Source organism: Corvus hawaiiensis, chromosome 2 (genome assembly GCF_020740725.1).
Source record: "Corvus hawaiiensis isolate bCorHaw1 chromosome 2, bCorHaw1.pri.cur, whole genome shotgun sequence".
Classification (NCBI taxonomy): Eukaryota; Metazoa; Chordata; class Aves; order Passeriformes; family Corvidae; genus Corvus; species Corvus hawaiiensis.
Window position 1 is genome coordinate 31,640,914 of NC_063214.1, and position 18,052 is coordinate 31,658,965.

Sequence of the window (18,052 nt, forward strand, 5' to 3'; positions counted from 1 at the left end):
CATACGCATCTTCAAACACATCTTCTCTTTACCCAACAACACAGCTGCCCCACTTTCAATTCTGTTGCTGATGCTTCCTTTCATTTCTTCTTCATATTCCTCCCCCTTCTGCTGCTGTGTTTTCTTGGCAGTGCCTTATTGACTCTGGGTTAATCAGAGCAATACTACGGCAAAGCTTAAATGAGATTCTCCATCCTTGTAAATCAAATCTCAAAAAATGCAAAGCTTGTTGCTGACAAAAGCAGTAATGAGAGGTTTTCCTTCAGAGATGTGTAGAGATCATCAGGAAAATAGTTGTGACACAGTGAAATGTGTGCAGCTGGTTGTTCCTGTAAGGAATTCCCCTCCTTGGAGCAAACTTGGTTTTGTCATTTATACGGTCCCAAAGCCCAATCCACTGAACAGTCTCCCCACCAAACCTACATGTTTCTAATTTAGAGAGAAGGATGTTGTGGGGGACCATGTCAAAGGCCTTGCAGAAATCCAGGTAGATGACATCTGCAGCCTTCCCTTGTCCACTGGAGTAGTCACTCCATTGTAGAAGGCCAGTAGGTTGCTCAGACTGGACTTTCCTTTGCTGAAGCTGTGCCGGCTGTCTCAAATTACTTCCCTGTCCTTCAGGTGCCTACAGATACAAACACAGGAAGAGATAACAAGCAGGAAGCAGTTTGATTATTTAACTGTTGACACATCTCCTTGCTGAATCACCCTAACTGAGCAAGTCAGTGGTTAAGTGAGTAGGTGATACTCTGATAAAAATAAGAGATCTTTATAGACCTCTTCTCCCTTGAGGAAGTACCATTTCTTGGAGCAGTAGTGCTATGCTGCTGGCATGTAAATGCCTGCGCTGCCATGCACACAGTGAGTACACGATAAACCTTACCAGCATCAATGGAAACCATGAGCAAATGGTGACCCTCAAGGATCTGTACTGGCACCAGTGCTGTTAAATACCTTCCTTGATGTCACAGACATGGGCTCAGATACACCCTCAGCAAGTTTGCAGGCGACACCAAGCTGAGTGGTGCACTGCTGTGCTGGAGGGAAGGGACTCTTAAGAAGGACCTTGAGAAGCTTGAGAAATGGCCCAAAGTGGGCCCCATAAATTTCAGCAAGGCCGAGTGCAAGACCCTGCAACTGGATGTCAGGGCAATCACTGGGAGCAGTGCAGGCTGAGGAATGAATGGGCTGAGGGCAGCTCTCTGGAGAAGGAACTGAGGACACTGGTGGATGAAAACCTGGACATGACCTGACAATGTGCACTTGGCACCTAGAACACCAACAGTATCCTGGGCTGCATAAAGTGTCGTCTGCAGGAGGAGCAAGGTGATTCTTCCCTTCTAATCTGCTGTGGTGAGACTCTACCTGGAGTGCTGCATGCAGCTGTGGGGCTTCCTGAACCAGAGAGATACAGACCTGTAGAGCAGGTGTGGAGGTGGGCCATGAAAATGGTCAGAGGGCTGGAGAACCTCCTGCAAAGAAAAGCAGAGATACTTGATGTTGTTCAGCCTAGAGAAGACAATGCTTCTGGAAGACCTTCTTGGGGCATTCCAAACTATAAAGGGAGGGCTTATAAGAAAAGCAGAGAGAGAGACATATTTACTATGGCCTTTCAAGATGAAAGAGCGTGGGTTTAGGTTAGACATTAGGAAGAAATTCTTCACTGTGAGGGTGGTGAGGCACTGGAAAAGGTCGTCTAGAGAAGGTGTGGATGCCCCATCCTTGGATCTTCCCCCTCCATCAGTTTGTAGGCAACACCAAGCTGGGTGTGAGTGTTGATGTGCTGGAGGGTAGGAAGGCTCTGCAGAGGGATCAGTGGACTGAGGCCGATTGGATGAAGTTCAACAAGGCCAAGGGCTGAGTTCTGCCCTGCGGTCACAAAAACCCCATACGATGGAAGACAGCAACTGAGCACGAGCCAGCCGTACCCAGGTGGCCAAGAAGGCCAATGGCACCTGGGCTGTATCAGAGATAGAGGGGCCAGCAGGAGCAGGGCAGGGATTGTCCCCTGTACTCGGCACTGGTGAGGCCACACCCCAAGTGCTGTGTCCAGTTCTGGGCCCCTCACTGCAAGAAAGACACCGAGGTGCTGGAGTGAGTCCAGAGAAGGGAACTGTTGAAGGATATGGAGCATGGGTCCGATGAGCAGCTGCCAAAGGAGATGGGGTTGTTCCAATTAATGTGTTCCAATTACTGTGGTTCAGAGGGCTTCTGGAGGAGAAGGACAAACAAGAACTGAACTTCCCCCATGTCATCAAGTCACTCGCATTCCAATGGACTTTTGAATGAGAGCAACGAGATGTCTGACTGTAGGAACATCAAAACTAAAATAAAATAGTTTATGAGTTTTGATCCCTGAGCATGATATTGACCATCTCCCAGTTCCTTGGAGTGGGGTGTTGCACAAGACTTCTGAGCAAGCTATAAATGGAGGCAGGTGAGATGCCCTCCACAAACAGCAGCCCTGCACTGGAGGAATCGCCCTCAGCTCTCCCCAGCCCTGCAGCTGACATCCAGGTGAGAGGCACACTTTGTGCAAGAGAACTGGAAGGGTTTCTTGGGCAGCTGCTGTGAAATGCAGGGGAAGGGAAGGAGGCTTCAGTGTTGGGTGAGAGCTGCAGCACATCCGTGAGGGTCTGCTGTCTGCATGTGCAGAGACTGAGCCCATCTTCCAGGGGATGAGGAGACGGCTGCTGCAGGACAGACAGACCTTACCAAGGGAGAGGGTGGAGGGGGTCAGTGATTTGTGATTCTGAGGGGTGACCATGAAAATATTTTACGACTTACTCTTGGACATGCACCTAAACCTTGAAAGCATTTTTCCTGAATGTCTCCTGGACAATTTTGTCTCCTTCCAGTTTCACTGGTCTGTAACAGTGGGTTCAGGCTTGACTCAAAAAGTCTTGGTGAGCATGTAGATTATTGCTGATCCTGGCCAAACTCTCACCTGCAGATTGTACCTAAATATCACATGCTTGGTTGTATCTCAAGACAGTAGTTGGAGGGATGATACAGTCTTCTACTGCTCTTAATCACACAGTCAAACAGAATGTTTTCACTAATTTTAATTCATTAATCCTAATGGTTAAACCAGTCTTGTGCTTCTAAACCGGTAGTATCTTGATAAGGGAGGAGGAATTCCCTGATCTGTGTGGCCATGTGCAAGTTCACCTGGACGAGCAGAGTCTCAGCCCTCCTCCATCACTGTCTAATGACAGCTGCACGCCCCGAGCTGGGTGTTGTGGCAGCTGTCACATGGCAGCTCTGCACTGCAGTGTTTATCTGCCTCGGTGCTGAGCTCCTCTTTGCCCCGATTTCCTTGCGTTGGTTGCTGCGTTGGTCACACAGGAGCTGCACTTGGCCTTTCTGAACCTCACGAGGTGCACATGGTGCCGGTGCTGGAGCTTGCCAAGGTCTCTCTGGATGGTCCCTGAGGACAGTTCTGTCTGTATGTCTGTGGCTGCCATGCCCAGCTGATGCTGTGTTACCTGTGGTGACACTTGCTGCCTCTATCAGCTCCCCATGCCTTCCTGCAGCCTCTCTTCTCTCGTTCTCTCCCACCGACACAGCTGTGGCCTCTTCCCAGCATCTTCTCTTCCCTCAGCCCCTTGCAGGAAGTGTTTCCACAGCAGTACAGTAACAAACCTTCCTGTTCCACACTGCTTTCTCTCCTCTGGCTTCATAACCATGGTGTGGGACAATCTCCCCATTCTCCATCCTGCCATGAGCAGCAGCCTGATGTAGAAAACCCTGGAGGCTCCTTCCAGCCTAAATACTTCGAGGAGTCCATACACTCTCCTTGGAATGTCCTAGGCACAGCTACCCATGCACCAGAGAGGAGTGCAATCCTACAAAACAGAAAAGTAAATGTTCAAGGAGAGATATGGATGGGAATTTGTCATGAAATTTCCACTTGCTCTTGCAAAGTTTTGTTAGGTTGTGGTTTTATTCTTTTTAGTCAAAGACAGCATCTAAACAAATGCAGAAGTGTCAGGTCCAAAATTCTAGCAAAGGATTCTTGACAGTTTTTCAGTAATAGGAGGCTGAAGTGAAGGTGGAGAAGGACTTTGAGCCTTCAATATGGGGGATTACATTTGACAAGAGAGCAGGTGGGAGCCTGTGGAGGAATGGGGTGGGACACTGGGGAAATGGAATTCATAAATATCCAACAAGTAATCCCCAAGTTATTGTACACATGACTTGATGATGACACTTCTTCATTGAAATTGAACAATGGGTGAAATTAGGCAGAGAGCGACAAAGGCTTTTAAAACTTTCTTAGAATTCTTGACAGCAAGATTTAGTGTGGAAGGGACTTCTCTAGTCCAAGCCCTTGTTCACAGCAGAGCTACCTTGAAACATGACCAGGTTACACATGGCCATCTTCAAGAGATTTCTGAACAGCTACAAGAGTGGAGATTCCCCAGGGTCTCTGGCCTTATTAAGCAGCAGTCTGGACCTGATGGCATCCAGAGGTCACTTTCGACCTGAATTGTCTTATGATCCCGCAATCCTCCTTGCTCGCAGGTTCATTCAAGCTCATGACTTAAGGATCAAGACTGGGAAATCCTAGTATTTCCTGAGCCATAGTGTTCCTGAGGAATCTTGCTATAAATAAGGGGTCTCAGCTGTCTACCTCACATTACAGATGTGCATGCTCCCAGCAGACTTATTGGTGAGTCTGTTGTGGAAATACCACTCTCTTCCCCTCCCTCTTTCTTCAGAGCTTCTCAGGAAAAACACACAGATGCCTCTCCCTCCTGCAACACACATACATCCTGCTCCCAATGACTTCTCGATTTCTGACTCATTTAGGGTAAGAATCACATCTAGGACACATCACAGGTGCCATCCACTATTTCATTCCTGGTCCAGCCTTTCTCTGAATTCCTGAAAAATTGTCTATCAGGGAAAGAAAATGTATCCTGAGTGTTGAGAAAAGATCAGAGCTTTGTAGCTTTGGCCTCTCACAAGAATTTTCCCTGCTTCCCCCAAATAGAAAAGTTACCATATTTCTGTTTGCATGCAGCAGCTTTATTATGAATTTAACTGCAGAGAACAATTAATTGTTTGAAGCATTTGAGATCCAACAGGTCTGCCCCATTTCTTGACTTTCTTTGTCCTGTCTCATCAGTGACTGCAACTTCTAAGCAAAATTTCACTGTAGGTTTGCCAGTTAGGAGAAGAGTTTGCTGCCAAACCAAGGAAAGCATAAGAAGATTCCAAATTGGTTCTGTTAAGAGGTGGAGCTGCAGGAGTGGTCTGGTGTTTCATGGATCTTATCTCACATGCTTCTCTAAACACTGAGGTTGTTGCTTGGCCATCCTTGCTTTCCTAATGATTTCAGTCACTTGCCCTCTCACACTCACAGGGTTGACTCACTTGATTCACACATCTAAACTCTTTGGAACATGCTCTGGGGAAGCAGAAAAGCATCCTGGTCACCTAATTCCAACTTTTATGTAGTCTCTGAGCAAAGGATTCTCCTGTTTTGGCTCTTTTCAACCCAACTTACTCCTTTTTTCGACTCATTTTAAAGAGCAGCTGTTCTAGTCACTCTTTCTGTAAAGGTTTTACCCTACCTCAGGCATGACAATATTTAGTATATACAACCACTGAGAAATTAATTTTAGTTGTGTCTGAATGGCCTCTTTCTCACTCCATTCTATTGGTGGACAAGAGGCTGAAGGGCAGTTGCATGCTGCACGGCATGAGAACTGGGGGAGCAGAGAAGGGAAGAGTTTACTCCTATCTCCTCTGAACTGAGGCCACGCCTGGAATACTGCAGCTGTTTTAGATGCCCCATTAAAAGATAAATGCGAATGAATTGGTGAGAGCCCCATACAGGCCACTGGATGGCACTGGAGCATCCCATGAACCAGGAGAGGCTCAGGGGCCTGGTCCTGTTCAGCCTGGAGAAGACAAGGCTAACCGTTCTCAGAGAGGGGCACAGAAAAAGGACAACTGGAAGGAGTCGTAACTGGAAACAGGGAAGCTCTGACTGAAAATAAGGAAAAAAAAATAACACTAAGTTGTTATTAGCACTGGCAGAAGGACCAGAGATCCTGGGGAATCTCCACTCTTGTAGCTGTTCAGAAATCTCTTGAAGATGGCCATGTGTAACCTGGTCATGTTTCAAGGTAGCTCTGCTGTGAACAAGGGCTTGGACTAGAGAAGTCCCTTCCACACTAAATCTTGCTGTCAAGAATTCTAAGAAAGTTTTAAAAGCCTTTGTCGCTCTCTGCCTAATTTCACCCATTGTTCAATTTCAATGAAGAAGTGTCATCATCAAGTCATGTGTACAATAACTTGGGGATTACTTGTTGGATATTTATGAATTCCATTTCCCCAGTGTCCCACCCCATTCCTCCACAGGCTCCCACCTGCTCTCTTGTCAAATGTAATCCCCATATTGAAGGCTCAAAGTCCTTCTCCACCTTCACTTCAGCCTCCTATTACCGAAAAACTGTCAAGAATCCTTTGCCAGAATTTTGGACCTGACACTTCTGCATTTGTTTAGATGCTGTTTTTGATTAATAAAACCCAAACCTCTGCAATAGCAAATGCAAATTTCCTGAAACATTCCCTTCCATATGCCTCCTTAAACCTTTTCTGTTTTGTAGGATTGCACTCCTCTCTGGTGCATGGGTAGCTGTGCCTAGGACATTCCAAGGAGAGTGTATGGACTCCTCGAAGTATTTAGGCTGGAAGGAGCCTCCAGGGTTTTCTACATCAGGCTGCTGCTCATGGCAGGATGGAGAATGGGGAGATTGTCCCACACCATGGTTATGAAGCCAGAGGAGAGAAAGCAGTGTGGAACAGGAAGGTTTGTTACTGTACTGCTGTGGAAACACTTCCTGCAAGGGGCTGAGGGAAGAGAAGATGCTGGGAAGAGGCCACAGCTGTGTCGGTGGGAGAGAACGAGAGAAGAGAGGCTGCAGGAAGGCATGGGGAGCTGATAGAGGCAGCAAGTGTCACCACAGGTAACACAGCATCAGCTGGGCATGGCAGCCACAGACATACAGACAGAACTGTCCTCAGGGACCATCCAGAGAGACCTTGGCAAGCTCCAGCACCGGCACCATGTGCACCTCGTGAGGTTCAGAAAGGCCAAGTGCAGCTCCTGTGTGACCAACGCAGCAACCAACGCAAGGAAATCGGGGCAAAGAGGAGCTCAGCACCGAGGCAGATAAACACTGCAGTGCAGAGCTGCCATGTGACAGCTGCCACAACACCCAGCTCGGGGCGTGCAGCTGTCATTAGACAGTGATGGAGGAGGGCTGAGACTCTGCTCGTCCAGGTGAACTTGCACATGGCCACACAGATCAGGGAATTCCTCCTCCCTTATCAAGATACTACCGGTTTAGAAGCACAAGACTGGTTTAACCATTAGGATTAATGAATTAAAATTAGTGAAAACATTCTGTTTGACTGTGTGATTAAGAGCAGTAGAAGACTGTATCATCCCTCCAACTACTGTCTTGAGATACAACCAAGCATGTGATATTTAGGTACAAACTGCAGGTGAGAGTTTGGCCAGGATCAGCAATAATCTACATACTCACCAAGACTTTAGCACTGAACCCACTGTCACTGACCAGGGAAAATGGAAGGAGATAAAACCTTTCAGGAGACCTCCATGAAAAAGATGTCAATTTTCTGAATTTTTCACATTTTCCGAACACATTTCCTGAACACACAGAGACATCTCTCCATGACAGGGCAGTGTTGTTCTACACCAATCACACCATAAAACAGACCCACTGTTGCTTCCAAGAAAATCTTTATTGGCACCAACCTAAAAGAGATTACAGAGAATGGCAGAGGCCAGGGTACCAGAAGGGCTTTGTAAAGCAAATCACAAAGGAAGGGACACAAGCAGAGACAGAGAACAAGGTCTCACATTTCTTGCTGGGGCTGCATCTTTTCTCAGCATTGCAGGATCTGCAGTCTAACAGCCACAGCCGGGGTGAAGGGGACGCAGGAAGGAAAGCTTGTCATTGAAATTGATTGCCTTGTAATTTGGAAGGTGTTCGTGTTCTCGAGCAATGTACTGAATTCCACTTCCATCACTGTGCTCACACAGCAGCCAGGCACCTCTCTGGACTTTGTGGGAAGACATGATGTCATTGTCATGTCCTGCAGCCAGATTGGCTGCTTCTCTTATTATCCTGCTCTTCCCTTGATAATCAACATGTTCATAGAGAGTGATCTGGGGGTTGTGCAGATCTTCAGTGATCACCTGCAGAGAGCTGATCTTATCATTCATCTTTTCACCAACAAAGTTATATTCTCCCTCCTCAAATAACAGAAATTGGCCGCCATAGTTGACATGCTCATAAGCCACCCAGGGCTGGCCAATGACTTTCACTGAGGAGACAATATCATTCCAATCAGCATCCTTTAGATTGGAAATGTTGGTGTGGAATTCTTTGGACAAACCCTGGAAGTTGGCATGCTCATAAACGATGATTTTTCCCATCTCAGCAGGGCTTCTGGAGTGTGGATTCCTTGCTGTAGGAGCTGGATGACAGCCTGCATGAAAGGAAGACAGAAAACAAGCAATGCTTGTAAGAAGCCTTTAGACACCAGGCACAAAATGATGAGAAGCGTGGTGGAGAAAAGGAAAAGTAGAACATTTTTAGCAGAGGATAAACATAGCAGCAGCTGGAAAGGAGTGAGGGCATGACATAGAAATTTCAGTTTGCAGGGAAAACATAAACTTATATATGTGCCTACAACTGCCCAGTTTGAAGTAGTTGTGTGTGTTGGTTTAGGTGCATGCCCAAGAGTAAGTCGTAAAATATTTTCATGGTCACCTCTCAGAATCACAAATCACTGACCCCCTCCACCCTCTCCCTTGGTAAGGTCTGTCTGTCCTGCAGCAGCCGTCTCCTCATCCCCTGGAAGATGGGCTCAGTCTCTGCACATGCAGACAGCAGACCCTCACGGATGTGCTGCAGCTCTCACCCAACACTGAAGCCTCCTTCCCCTCCCCTGCATTTCACAGCAGCTGCCCAAGAAACCCTTCCAGTTCTCCTGCACAAAGTGTGCCTCTCACCTGGATGTCAGCTGCAGGGCTGGGGAGAGCTGAGGGCGATTCCTCCAGTGCAGGGCTGCTGTTTGTGAAGGGCGTCTCACCTGCCTCCATTTATAGCTTGCACAGGAGTCTTGTGCAACACGTCAACTGACAGAATGAAAAGTGACTGAAACCCTCCAAAAGCCAGATCAGCCGCAGTAATTGAAACACACCAAAGCACATTGTGACACATGGGCTGTGGAAGTTTCCTGCTTGTGGCAGTTTATATACTTGCTCTCCTGGCATGTGCTTAAAATTAACAAGGAGTATGTATGGGAGACATCCGGGTCACAGAGATGGCATTGAAGTACCAGATTTGAAAAAAAATTCCCTTTTTTCCTTAAGATCATGGTATCATTAAGATTGGAAAAGGCCTCCAAGATCACCAAGCCCAACCTTTGCCCAAATATCACCATACCCAATACGCCGTATTGCAAATATCACTTCTACTTCTCTCCCCTGGTTTCATAACCAGTTTGGGACAATCTCCCCAAACCCTCAAGGTTCCTTCCAGCCTAAATACTTCGAGGAGTCCATACACTCTCTTTGGAATGTCCTAGGCACAGCTACCCATGCACCAGAGAGGAGTGCAATCCTACAAAACAGAAAAGGTATAAGGAGGGATATAGAAGGGAATGTTTCAGGAAATTTGCATTTGCTATTGCAGAGGTTTGGGTTTTATTAATCAAAGACAGCATCTAAACAAATGCGGAAGTGTCAGGTCCAAAATTCTAGCAAAGGATTCTTGACAGTTTTTCAGTAATAGGAGGCTGAAGTGAAGGTGGAGAAGGACTTTGAGCCTTCAATATGGGGATTACATTTGACAAGAGAGCAGGTGAGAGCCTGTGGAGGAATGAGGAGGGAAGTCTGACACTGGAGAGATGGAATTCATAAATGTCCAACAGGTAATCCCCAAGTTACTGTACACATGACTTGATGATGACACTTCTTCATTGAAATTGAACAAAGGATGAAATTAGGCAGAGAGTGACAAAGGCCTCTAAATCTTCCTTAGAATTACTGACAGAAAGATTTAGCATGGAAAGACTTCTCTAGTCCAGGCTCTTACTCTCAGAAGAGCTACCTCGAAACATGACCAGGTTACACATGGCCATCTTCAAGAGATTTCTGAACAACTGCAAAGGTGGAAATTCCTCAGGATCTCTGGCCCTTCTGCCAATGCTGAAAAACACTTAGGGGTTTTTTTTTCCCCCTTATTTTCATTTAGAGCTTCCCTGTTGCCATTTAAGACTCTTTCCAGATGTCCTTTTGCTGTGCACCTCTGAGAACCCTTAGCCTTGTCTCTTCCATGCCTGAGAAACAATTTCACAATGAGGTCAGCAAATTTTAAATCACAGCACCTGGAGAAGTTGAGTTGTCTCCATACTCAGGGGTTTTCAAGACCTGAGTGGATAAAGCCACCAGCAAACATAATTCACCTCACAGCTGTCCCTGTGTTAAGCAGCAGACTGGACCCAATGGCAACCAAAGGTCACTTCCAACTTCAATTGTCCAGCAATCCTACAATTCTCCCGGCTTGTTGGATCATTCAAGCTCATCACATAAGGACCAAGACTGGCAAATCCCAGTGTTTCCTGAGCCAGATTGTTCCTGAGGAATCTTGCTAGAAGTGAAGATGATCAGTGTCCCCTGTCCATCCCTTCTATTCAGCCATGTCAGACTGACACTGTCCTGATGGGGATTTCTGTGCACTGACATTGATTCAATGGGTCTAATGAGCTCCTTTGTGTTGTCCTTGCACTCAGAGATTTGATTCATGTGTCCCAGCAATTTGTCTCTCCTCTGTTTAGTGTTCAGGGCTTTCTCAGTGAATTTGGGATTTTTGGAAGGGAATTTTTCAGGAAGCTGTTTGGCTGCTTTTGAGAGAGTAGAAGTAGAATAGCAGCCAACCACAAGTGCAAGAAAAAGAGAACTGAGAGAGCATCTGTGGGTCTGTGGGATTTCAACACACAAGATGCTCTTCCAAGAAAGCCCATGAGAGTTCCTACAAGCAGCTGACCAGGACTGAAAGTAAAAGGAAAGAGCACTAAGGTTACATGAGGGTAGTTTTCTTTGTGGAAAAGCCCCAGTTCCAGAGTTTCTTTCTGGCCAAGCCACTCTCCAAGGAGTGCCATGTGGAGGGACAGGTCAGGATGAGCAGGGCTCAGCCCCAGGAGCTCCTCCTGCTCGGCTGCTGGAGCCCAGGCTGCAGGGTCTCTGCCCAGGGCTGCTTTTCCCGGAGCCGCTGCCCAGGTTGCAGGGGCAGCCCGTGCTGAGGTTGGCTGTGTGAGCCAGAGACAGGCACGCACATGTGCACGGGAAGGACACGGCCGCGGCCAAGTGCACCGGCTGCCACACACCAGGGGCTGCCCTCAGCCCCCACAGCTGACACTGCCAGCACTCCCACTGAATGGAAGAGCAGACAGCCCCGTCTCCTTCCTCCTCTGCAGATCATCCACATGGAAGCTCACTAGAGGAGACCTGCACACCCTCACTCTCCACAGCCACAAGCACCTTCACAGGTGCTTCCAACAGGACTGAGAGCCCTCAGCCTGTCCACTCTCATACCTGCCCCTGGGCTCTCTGACCAAAGGACAATTTGGTGTCTCCTCCTCCCTGGCTAGTGCAGCTTGGTGCTTGCAGCCAGCCCACACACACACCACACACTGCTCTCCTTGCTGTTCTGGCAGTCGTGGCTGCCTTGAATCCCAGCACGAGTCTCCTGCCTGTCTGAAATCCCTGACCGCATCCATGCCCTACTTGCTGCCTACTCCAGCTTGAACTTTGCTGGCCAATCACACCGTTATGACTCTTCTGCAGCTGAAAATGTCTTTGTTTGATAAAGTGAATGGAACAGAGGCTGTCATACTCCACATACTCTTACAAGCTTGCCTTCCCACACTTTAAATATCACAATGCTGGAAGCCTGCAGACAAGAAGAGCAAGGTTTGTCTCAGCAGGACAGAAGGAGACACCTGTAGAGCTGGTGACTGAAGGAGAAGGGACAGCAAGGCCCAACAGAACAATCCATCTTGGTCTAGGCCTCTGCAGGATCCATGCCTCTTCAATCTGGTCTTGCAGACCCCACATCCTGTAGCAGCCTCTCTACCACGTGTCCCTGCCTCTGTTGTAGCTGAGGTGTTAATGCAAGTCCAGCCATGGCTTCCCTGCCTAAACACCACACACTGCTCTGTGCCACACAGTGCTCAAAGCTTGGGGAAGATGCTCTTAGACCCATCCTGACCACCCAGTGAGCCAGGTCTCAGAGTTCTCTCTAACTTTTCCCTGCCTTCCATTTGTGATAGTGGTCGCGCTACTGCAGTTTCCTGTGAGCGGACATGGTAGTGTCTTACAACAAAAAAGGCAAGCAGAAATTAAAAACCACCCAAACAAACAAACAAACAAACAATCCATCTTGATTTTGTGTTACTTTTGTGCTAAAAATTCATTTGATGCAAACTTAGATTTTCATGAAAATTTTAAGTGACAGCCTAAAACATTTTGTGAAAACATAAACTAGAACTATTTTTAATACTGAAAAAGGAACAAGGGTTCAGAGTTGTCTCTGGGAAGTGTTCTAGTGATGACTTTGTAATCTTGTCCAGACTGCCTGTTAGTTAATTTCAAAACCAGCAGAGAGGAAGCACAATCTTCACTAGCATGATCTTGCAAAGTAAGTTCCTACTGATAAGTGACCAAAGGCAGTTTTACAGGGAAAGTGCAGAAATACAGCAAATTCTACAGTTCATTGTTAGTTTAATTCAGTTCAATAACTCACTAGATGACCTTCTTGTGCTTGGCAATTGGTCAGGTAGACCAGAGCAGAACGAGTGAAATCAAAGCCCCTTGAAAGACAGTGACCAGAGAGAGGATGGGTTGAGTCCTGGGGACACACACTACAGAATTCCCTGCAGAGGAGTTTATGGGATGCTGTTTTCTCCAAAGCAGAATCCCAGTAGGAGTTGTTGAGATCCTAGTGCAGCATTTGGGAGAACCAGTAATTGATGTCAGAGATAATTTGTACCCATGCAGAGAAGAAAATAAAGGAGGATGAGGAAATGAGGAGAAACAATTGTGGTGGTCCGTAGACAGAAATGGAAACAGTTGATACAGGAAAAACATTAGAAAGAAATCTTATCTGAAGCATTTACTTCAGACTGAATTGGGAAAATGTTTTGAGATATATTTAGGACAACATGATTGCAGCTTGATGTGTCTGTGAAAAAAACACCATGTCTAACCATATTCAAGTGCTTAAATTCAAGACTGACAGTAGAAAGCACCATTTACAATATTCAGTATGTAGTACAAAATAAATGTCTGCAAAGATCTGTGGTGGTCTTTTGCCATGCTTCTGCTTTAAAACTCTGACTCTGAAGCTGGTTTTACATCATGCCAGAAGGTCTCTATTTACATCCTGTTTCTGGGTTTCAAACTGTGACTTTCTGTGCAGTTTTGAGATAACAATATTGATGGTTTTGATTGTTATCTATGATAGTACCATGTACATCTATTACTCTACATAAATATATATGTGATTACATATGTTACAGAATCAAAGAATGGTTTGGGTTGGAAAGGGCACTGAAGAATCCTTTGTGGGATGGGGCATCCAGAGTTTCAGAGGGCTGAACATGAGCCATCTGCATGCTGAGGTGTCCAAGAAGGTCAATGGCATCCTGGCCTGTATCAGCAACGGTGTGGCCAGAGAGACCAGGGCAGTGATTGTTGCACTGCACTCAGCACTGGTGAGGCCACACCTGGAATCCTGTGTTCAATTTTGGGCCCCTCACTGCAAGAAAAATGTTGAGGTTCTGGAGCAAGTCCAGAGATGGACAATGGAGCTGGTGAAGGGTCTGGAGCACAGGTCTGATGAGGAGCTGCTGAGGGAGCTGGGGTGTTTATCCTGGAGAAAAGGAAGCTCAGGGGAGATATGTTTTCTCTTGACAATACCTGAGCTTATGGCAAGATAGGGGTTTGGCCCTTCTCCCAGGCAAGGGAGGGACAAGGGGAAATGCCCCCCAGTTGTGCATAGAGACGTTCATGTTGGATACTAAGAAAAATTTCTTCACAGCAAGAGTGATTAAGCTTTGGAATGGGCAACCCAGGGAAGTGGTGGAGTCACCACCATTGGAAGTGTTCAAAACACAAGTAGAAGTTACATTTGCAATATGGATTAGTGGGCATAGTGGCATTCAGTCGAAGTTTGGACTTGATGATCTTGGAGGCCTTTTCCAACAATATTGACACTGGGTTCCTAAGGAGAAAAGGGAATTGAAAAAGAAAAAGCTACCTAAATGCCCTCTCTGCCACCAGGATATCTCCCAGAAAAACTCTTAGGAAAACCAAGTTTGTGTGTTCAATGTTCTTCCCAAAAAAGCAAAAATGTAAACGGCAGCAGGCAGAAGCATTCTCCACCACCTGTGTCACAAGCTATTTTGATAACTTTTTATTACTCTGCTTCCACTTTCTTCTGGAGGAGAAGGACAAACAAGAACTGAACTTCCCCCATGTCATCAAGTCTCTCATGCTTCAACAGACTTTTGAACAAGAGGAAGAAGATGTCTGTTTGTAGGACCACCGAAACTAAAATACAATGGATAATGAGTTTTGATCCCTGGGGGTAATATTGGACGCTTTCAGTTCCTTGGAACGGGGTGTTGCACAAGACTCCTGTGCAAGTTATAAATGGAGGCAGGTGAGATGCCCTTCACAAACAGCAGCCCTGCACTGGAGGAATCGCCCTCAGCTCTCCCCAGCCCTGCAGCTGACATCAAGGTGAGAGGCACACTTTGTGCAGGAGAGCTGGAAGGGTTTCTTGGGCAGCTGCTGTGAAATGCAGGGGAGGGGAAGGAGGCTTCAGTGTTGGGTGAGAGCTGCAGCACATCCGTGAGGGTCTGCTGTCTGCATGTGCAGAGACTGAGCCCATCTTCCAGGGGATGAGGAGACGGCTGCTGCAGGACAGACAGACCTTACCAAGGGAGAGGGTGGAGGGGGCCAGCGATGCACAATTGTGTGGGGTGAATGTGAGAGTGCACATGAATGTGAGTGAGCTTACTCTTGGGCATACACCTAAACCAACACATACATGTCATGATCTCACTCTTTTCCAGCTCCTTCTATGTTTATTCTTTGTTCAAAATGTTTTATTTTTCTTTTTTCCCTTTCTCCATCCTGGCTGTCCATCATTTTGTTTCGAGGTTCAAAAGGCTTCTTACAAGCGTTGCTTGTTTTCTGTCTTCCTTTCATTCAGGCTGTCATCCAGCTCCTAAAGGAAGAAATTAAAACTCTAGAAGTCTTACTGAGATGGGAAAAATCATCCTTTATGAGCGTGCCAACTTCCAGGGCTTGTCCAAAGAATTCACCTCTGACATTGCCAATCTAAGAGATGCTGATTGGAATGATCTTGCCTCCTCAGCAAAAGTCATTGGCCAGCCTTGGGTGGCTTATGAGCATTCAAACTATGGAGGCCAATTTCTGGTACTTGAGGAGGGAGACCATAGCTTTTTTAGTTCAAGGATGAATAACAGGATCAGTTCTCTGCAGATGATCACTGAAGATCTGAGCAATCCCCAGATCACTCTCTATGAGCATACCAACTATCAAGGGAAGAGCAGAGTCATAACAGAAGCAACTAACCTGGCTGCAGGACATGACAATGACATCATGTCTTCCCACAAAGTCCAGAGAGGTGCCTGGCTGCTGTGTGAGCACAGTGATGGAAGTGGAATTCAATACCTTGCTCGAGATCATGAAAACCTTCCAAATTACAAGGCAATCAATTTCAATGACAAGCTTTCCTACCTGCGTCCCCTTCGTCCTGGCCGTTCTTATTAGAATGCAAATCTCCTAAAGCTGAGGAAAGATGCATCCCTGGCAAGAAATTTGAGACCTAGATCTCTGCCTCTGCTTTTTTCACTTTCTTTGTGATTTGTTTTAAAATGCCCTTGCAATACCATGGCTTTTGCCATTGTCTGTAATCCATTTTGTCTTGGTGCCATTAAAGAAGCTCTTGCAAGCAACAGTGGGTCTGTTTTATGTACTGTTTCATGTAGATAAATATTGCTCTTTCATGATGAGATGTCTCTGTGTATCCAGAGAATGTTCCGTGCAGTCACTTTTAGACGCTTTCAGCAGAGGTCTCCTGAAAGGATTTATCTTCCAGTTTCCCTGTTCATTAACAGTGGGTCCAGGCTTGACTCAACCAGCGCTGAAGTCTTGGTGAGCATGTTGATCATTTCTGTGATCCTGGCCAAACTCTGCAGATTGTACCTGCAGACTGTACCTAAATATCATGTTTGACTGTATCTCAAGACATTGATCATACCGATGATACAGTCTTCTACTGCCCAAATTACATAACCAAACAGACTCTTTTCATAAATTTGAATTGGCCGAATGCTTGATCCCAATGGTAAAACTTGTTTGATTTTTTTAAACAGCTGCCTCACTTTCAATTCAGTTATTGATGCTTCCTTTAATTTCTTCTTGGTTTTATTTGTCAGAGTATTCCTCCCCCTTCTGCTGCTGTATTTTCTTGGAAGTTCCTTATTTGACCTACGGATTCAACAGAGCAATACTATGGCAAAACTTAAATGAGATTCCCTATCCTGGTAAATCAAATCTCAAAAAATGCCAAGCATATTGCTGACAAAAGCAGTAATGAGAGTCCTCCTTTCAGGGACCTGTAGAGGTCATCAGGAAAATAAAAGTGACACAGTCAAATGTGCACAGCTGCAGCAGATTATTCCTATAAGGAATTCCCCTCCTTGGAGCAAACTTGCCTTTGTCGTTTGTGTGGTCCCAAAGGGCTATCCCTGTTCACACAGTCCCATGGATTAGCAGAGTGCAGCTCACTTAGGTAAACACCATCATCCCCAAAGCTCAGCACAGACTGGTCGTAGGTCCCCCAGGCCCTTGGCCTGTTTATGACTTCTATGCCCCAGAGGCAAGTGCACTCAAACTAGACCTGGTGCTGTGAGACACCCTCTCAGTGCAATGTGAACTGTGGGGATGTCATGGTTTGACACCGGCCAAACACCAGGCACCCATGAAAGCCAATCACGCAACCTCCCCTGCAACAGCTGGACAGAGGAGAGAAAAATTTAACAAGGGGTTCATGAGTTAAGAACCAGGAGAAAACACTCCAAGGGCAAAACTTTTAGAGGTACAAAGTGAGTTTATTTCTAACATCACAGCAGGATAATGAGAAGTCAAATAAGCCCTTACAAATACCTTTTCTTCCCCCAACCCCTCCCTCCTTCCCACCAACAGCACAGGGAGACAGGGCATGGGGGGTTGGTCAGTTCGTCACCCGTGGTTTTCTTTCACTGCTCTGGGAGAGGAGTCCTTCCCCTGTGAGACTGTGGGGTCCTTCCCACGGGAGACAGTTCTCTGAGAACCTCTCAGACGTGGGTCCACTCTCACAAGCAGCAGTCCTGCCACACCTGTTGCAACGTGAATTCCCCCCACGGGTACACAGTCCTCCAAAACTGCTGTGGCATGGGTCACTCTTCCATGGGGTGCAGTCCTCCAAGGACAGGCTGCTCCAGCCTGGAAGCAGGGGCCCCTCTCTCCACTGGATGTCCCACTGGATCACAGCCTCCTCCAGGCATCCACCCACTCTGGCATGGGCACCTCCCTCAGGGGCTGCGGGTGGATCTCTGCATCCCCCATGGATCCCCAAGGGCTGCAGGGGCACAGCTGCCTCACCATGGTCCTCACCATGGCCTGCAGAGGCATCTCAGCTCCAATGCCTGGAGCACCTCCTCCCCCTCCTTCTCCACTGACCTGGGTGTCAGCCTGTTGTTTTCCCTCACATGTTCTCACCTCCTCCTCTTCTCTGGCTGGAATTAAAACTGCTCCCCCACCTTTGTTTTGATTTCTTCTTAAATATGTTATCACAGAGGTGTTACCACCCTCTCTCATTGCCCCAGATTTGGCCAGCAGCATGTCCATCTTCAGAACCATCAG

At 46.8% G+C, this 18,052-nt stretch overlaps 2 long non-coding RNA genes across 3 annotated transcripts; one reads left to right on the forward strand and one right to left on the reverse strand.

Moving 5' to 3' along the window:
• Positions 1-2,324: 2,324 nt before the first annotated feature.
• On the forward strand, positions 2,325-16,101 carry LOC125322127. Of its 2 annotated transcripts, none has more exons than XR_007201855.1 (2): positions 2,325-2,517; positions 15,333-16,101. It is a non-coding gene; the product is annotated as an uncharacterized LOC125322127 (long non-coding RNA). The 2 variants fall into 2 exon arrangements; XR_007201856.1 differs by lacking the exon at positions 2,325-2,517 and adding an exon at positions 14,557-14,857.
• Positions 7,765-9,156, reverse strand: LOC125322128. The gene is made up of 2 exons (XR_007201857.1): positions 9,062-9,156; positions 7,765-8,535 (listed from the first exon to the last, which is right to left on the reverse strand). It is a non-coding gene; the product is annotated as an uncharacterized LOC125322128 (long non-coding RNA).
• Positions 16,102-18,052: the final 1,951 nt, after the last annotated feature.